At 43.2% G+C, this 6,071-nt stretch overlaps 1 protein-coding gene across 6 annotated transcripts in view; it reads right to left on the bottom strand.

Moving 5' to 3' along the window:
- Lilli (AF4/FMR2 family member lilliputian) overlaps nucleotides 1-6,071 on the bottom strand; it is a 292,861-nt gene that overhangs the window by 190,914 nt on the left and 95,876 nt on the right. The gene's annotated exons all lie outside the window — the stretch shown is intronic.

Raw genomic sequence — 6,071 nt, 5'->3', positions numbered from 1 at the left:
GACTATCGAATTCTAAGTAAAAATGTATTGACCTCCATATGTCCCAGTATTGTATACTTTTCGATTGTGTGCATAAAATAGATGAATAACGTAGAAATGTTGGTTATAATCCAGAGTGCTTGATTGAAAAATAGAAACAGTCTTTACAATCCGATACGCTCCTCTTTACGGACAGATCTTGCACTCGAAACACCCATTTTAGCAAAAACGGTATATAGCAGAAGAAATATAAATCTCAAGCAATAAAATGGGTGCTCTATCATCAGATTTGAATAAATTTTAGCAAAGTTATAGCAGTTTAAGTTGTTCTGTAGTACAGCAGTCATTTGTTCTCTAATAATTCTAACAGGAATGGTATAATGCAATTTTTGTTTTACAAAAAATATAATCATCCTTATCAGCATTTTGGAATTATCAACTCCTATCGTCTACAACGTTTATTGTGCCGGTTTTATATTTGCGTCGCGTCGCAGGCGCAGTTTCGCTGCGATTTTTCGCAAGTGCGACGGTGAAGCTACAAACCTATAGTAGAGGATACATAGATAGAGGATCTAAGAGCGCGACGCAAACGGGGTTCCGGTATAGTAGAATCGTTCGGCGCGCTTTACGGTCGCTTAAAGTCCGCGGCGGCGGTCTAGTTACGCGGTAATTCGCGGGGACGATAATCCGCAGAATGTGTCATTAATTTCACAAACCCGCAAAGGATATCCTCGGGGTTCTCTCTACCGTCGCGATCGATAAAAAATTACTTAGAGCTCTCGGTCCGGGATATTTAAACGCGGTAATTAAACGGAATCGTTCTATCAATTATGGAAACGGTTTCGGGATTCGCTAATGGAAACCCGATTGCCCGAAACAATTGATAAATTCAATTACACGCGATACTTCTACGCGCGCTGCCTCGCCACGATCATTGGTTAATTACCAGAGCCACGGCCTATAAATATTATCGTAATTATACTCGATATCGCGCGATCCATCATTCTCTAGAGAATCGAAATACGACCTTGAACTTTGAACGGCGAAAATAGAGAAGGAGATCGCGTGACAGCGCGAGTTAGAAGTTTCCCCGAGGGATTCTCTTTCTCTCTCCCTCTCTTTCTCGGTTAATTTTCAATTAGGAACGGATCAAACATTCTATGGGAAAGTTCGACGGTTCGAAAGAAACCCAGGCTTCCGGGATGGAAAAATCGATAGAAGGATATGAAATCTGCCCCGAAGACATTCGCGGATCACTGAAGAACGCTAGAACAGTTTCCAATTACCGCGGTGGCATTCGTGGAATTCCCTAGACGCGCTTAGGCGAATGTCGGAAACCCACAATTAAATATAATTGTTGTATCGACGCGGATGAAACGAGCTGATTCACCTTCTCGATGGTTGGCGGATTAGGTAGGTAATCTTCGGGTTCTTTAAACGATTAGCACAATGTAAATTCAAGGAATGTTGAAATGAGAATCGAATTGTTTCAGCAAGCGAATAGTTAAATTGGTGTTCAGAGGACACTGAGAAATATAAATTCAACGAATACCAAAATGAGGAAAAAATGGTCTTTTCAGCAAACGAATAGTTAAATTTTAGCTGCTGATGAACAGAAAAAAAAGAATTGGAAGGGCTTCCTTGCAGTCTCTCTTTCCCAGAGCGTAATATTGACGGAACGCGATGCGCGTCGCAACCGAACCGTTCCGCGAGTATCAATTGCGCCTCGAATTAAACAGCCGGCTCCAATTAAAACATTATGCATCGCGTTGCACGAGACGGCCGCCTACTGTGCACAAAAGGATAACGAGTCTTGTCACGCGGGGGTAGGTCTCACCCCCGCAACTGGGGAAAATCGCAGATGAAAATCCCGTCGGAGTCGGCTTTATCGTAGCGACGACCTCAAAAGAATCGCCGATTCTAAATAATCAGCTGTCAGGGTGGATCAACCCCTGATGCTGTCTACTTGGTAACACCGAGGACAATGATCAAAGTATTAGGAGGGTAATTCTGCTTGTAAATCGAAAACACATGTTGCTAGGAATGTTTTAATGAATGAATTGATTAATGATAATAATCATGAAATGAATTGAATTCTTATCCGAATGACGGCACGGAGTTGTTACAAATAATGGCAATTGTAACATTGAGTAATATTAAACGTATATTTTTATAGATTAATTCAAATGTTTTCAATATTAATACATTATTAATCATTTAAACGTGCATTTCAATATTAGATAGCTTTTGCTGTGCAAAGTACAATTCAGATTTTTTTATAATAACGTCACAATATTTGCTTGAAGTTGAAAATATGTTTTTCTTTCAAACTGAAAGGGCAGAAAACTGTATAAGAATCGCATAGTGAAAATCGAGAGGTTTTTTGGCTGTTCGACAGTGTTAGTGGAATGATAAGACCTCGCAGTCGGTCGCGTCGGCGCGCCGCGGCGTGGAGGACGATCTACATCCTTGATCGTCGATCGTTAGACAAGGTTACGCCAGTGGGGGTCTTCCGCGATTTCTAAGGTTTCACGGCGACACCTTATCCCAGTTCGTTTACCTCCGGTTGCCAGGAGTACCGTTGCCCGACACGGAGAAGGGGGCGGATTCTCTATAATCGTGAAATCGTGGAGGACACCTCGAGAACCCAAGCGTCTAGCCACCCTCTCTGTCCCCGGACAACGAGAGGATAGAGGCGAGAAGAGATGAGAGAGAAAAAGAGTGGGCAGCTTCAGCAGCCGGTGCACGCTCGAAATATTTTCCAAGCAATCTCTCTTCGTCGATTAACCGAGCGCGTCCCCGGATGTCGCTCGCCCCGTTGTGGATCGGTTGTTTATTAAAGCAAAGGGCCAGGCCGGCTGTTTTTATTTCACCCCGGAAGCGGCCAATTTTCCGATACCCGAGCCACGGAAAATCCGGTTTTTCTATTGCCACGCGCGGATCGCCACGCTCTTTTCCTTTTTCCTCGGCGAGACTCTCCTTTGTGAAATTCGCACGCTCACGGTGACAAACTGACAGCGAAAATGCACTCTCACCGTCCTCTGCCATTATTAACCCTTTCGGGAGACTGAAATTATTGCCTTTCGATACTGAAGATGTTTCAACCGCGACGTTGCTTCCGCGTTCGTTAAGATTCCCCCCCACAAATTCAAATATTTTATTATTATTTCAGTTTCTGTAAAACATCTGTAATTCTGTAAGCTTTAAATTTAGTGTTTCGAGCATAAACAAAGGTGTCGACCACACTAGCAAATATTTATTTTGCATTACGGTAGTTATTTCGTCGAATAAAAATATCTTTCAGTTGAAGTCATGTAAAGTCCCATGTAACCAGTTATTCAATACTAAATGTAGTAGAGCGATAGTAATTTCTAGCGACGATTTTAATAGTTCGAATAAAGAACAGAGTGTTTAAAATGTTTAAAACGTGTCCTCTTTGATCTTTCTGCTGCAGAATTGTCTCTTCGTCTTTCCGACTCTTCGCATTCTGCGAGCGTTTAATAAAATGTCCGTTCGTATTTTCTCTGCGAGGAATGTCTATATCAGCGACATAAATTCAACCATAATTCAGGATTTAGTAGGATGATTTACAAGAACGCCAGATCGTCAGTAAAGCTCCTATTTAAAAGTAAAGACCTGTAAGGGTCTTAGATACCGCGGTTTATGAAGTCGTCAAAAACGCAGCTATCCAAGAGGAGGGTTGAAGCGTCATTAAACGGTAGATGTATTCCAACGATCCTCGCGCGCGACCTGCCCGTAAAAATACGCGCCCCTCGCAGCCAGGATCTATGGATCGCCGAGGACACGTGACGTGCCACGTGGCTCGCCGAAGACTCACGACATTTGTCCGGTGCAAACTTTGCTAACTGACAAGTGAAAATTTAAAAAAATCACATTCGCATCACATTATTTTAAACTAAATTAATTATTAATAAATAGTGCTTGTTATTTCAACATTATTCGAAATTCATTTTCACTTTCATAATTATGGGCACATCGAAGGAAATTTTTACAACTTTTATCATTTCTATGAGATAGCTATTGAAATTTCCTTAAAATACAGTGCTTATATTTTCCTTTGATAAATCGAAGCAATTTTTTATAGGTTTTAAAGCTTCCAGCTCAGCAAGACCGATTTAATTAATGTAGAAGTCAAAGCAACATTCAATTTCAAATAGGTTTAAGTATCAATTTCATGGATCTGTACTCTATTTTCTTTTTACTCTATTTTCCAATTCTCCGGACACTGGGGATATGCACCACTGGAAAAACGGCAATTTTTCATTACTTTACAAAAGTTTTTTGCAATGCTTGCTGTATTAGCAATTCCTCTGAAAATCTGAGAGGAACCGGTTGCCACAGATAAAGGGGTGCCGATCAAATCGAGTGATATCGATTCCAGGGAGGGGGCGTGGATGGGTGGTGAACAAGCATGGAACAATTCGACGGTGGAAAACGGTCGACGAACGATAAACCACGTGCTGCACACCACCCCCGCGGCTTGCGGCCGACCTTTCACCCCGAACTCGAACTCAAAGGTTACGGGTTCTCGGTGTATTGACCTTCAACCTGGACCCACCACCGGAACCTGCTCTCCCAGCTAACACACCCACGCCTAACGAACTGTCTACCTACGCGTTTACCCGACCACGCGTCTCTTTTTCGATCCCTGGGTTCTAGAATGGCAACTGCAGTTGTCGCTCGATAACTGTGCGGGCAGGTGACTGCCTCTGGTGCTCCCGGGAGCAAGAGTTGCCCTTTGGGGCACCGTGGTTGCTCCGTCTAACTCGAGAGAAGCTTCCAGCTGTATGTGCGTAGAGATCAAGTACTTCAAGGCATCAGAGACACTCGGAGCATTTATTGACAAGTTTGGTTGTGAGAGCCACTAGGCCACGCCTCTAGAGCACTATGGACGGTAAGATAGATCACTCTATACTACCCTTTGTATAGATTACTCTATACAAAGATCATGTAGTTCAAGAAACTCGGAGGCGTTCAGAGTAGTCCATTGAAACGGTTCGATTTCCTCATTCGCGTGAAAAGGATTCGAAAAAAGAGAAGGAAGCTGGCAACCTTCGACGATCGAGGCGGTCGTGAATCGTTGGCCAATCGCTGGTTTTTGGAAGCGTCGTTATTCGGCTCATTATAATACCCTCGAGGTTATCGGATTCCGATAGGAGAGAGGTCAATGAACGGTGTCTTCCTGCGGATCTGTTAAGCTTTCGGGCTACGATCGCCGGCGATCTGGATGACGAGACGATACGAATGGAGAAGAAGCGTTACGCGATACGATCGACGCGCGTTACGGTCTGACATAAATAATCGTCGAATTAAGTCTGCGATGCCGAATGAAGATAATAGCACGATGGGAAGATTACACGTGTACCTGGCATGTATTAAACGTTTATGTTAGATGTCTCTTTAGTGTCTTTAACCCCTGTTCTGATCGATTCAACAGCGAGAAGACGACACTTGAGCTTTATAGCATAGGATTTACCAGAAGAAAAGTCATGAAAATAAATTCGAAAGGCTGAAGAAAATAATGCAATTTAACCGATGTCCTATGTCAAAGCATTAGTGATCAAAAATATCTGAAAAGTAAAAGTGTTTAATAAAGCGGCGTTCTTCCTGACAACCGCAGAATTGTATTGGATTCTGAACGTTGAAGAGTTACAATTTTGTTGCGAAAGCGTCCAAAAAGAAATCCCTGAAAATGGAAGCAGTTCTGGCAACGATGCTGAACTTGAGAGGGGCCCCCTTTCAATCCCTAACATTTTAAAAATCGACACACCTCAGACTCGACCCAATTCCTTACGATAGAATCCTTCCACAAACACATTCGCACATCAGCAAAAGCGTGAAGTAGAAGGAAGCTTTGCCTCCGTCCACGAAGAGTATAGCCGTTCATATCGGCTGGTTCGGATAAATAAAACATCGTAATCGTTGTCGTAGCGTAATGCACCGCGGAATCGATACAAGACAGAAGCTACGACGCGTCTTCTACCTTTCATCTTCCGTGTCTGCTCTCCCCTCGATCCCCGTCCTTCCCCTGTCTTTCGCTGGCTGGCCGGAAAAGGGGAGAGAAATCGTCC

Source organism: Lasioglossum baleicum, chromosome 6 (assembly GCF_051020765.1).
Source record: "Lasioglossum baleicum chromosome 6, iyLasBale1, whole genome shotgun sequence".
Taxonomy (NCBI): domain Eukaryota; kingdom Metazoa; phylum Arthropoda; class Insecta; order Hymenoptera; family Halictidae; genus Lasioglossum; species Lasioglossum baleicum.
Note: the sequence above shows the minus strand (reverse complement) of the source record. Positions and strands in the feature narration are given on the sequence as shown.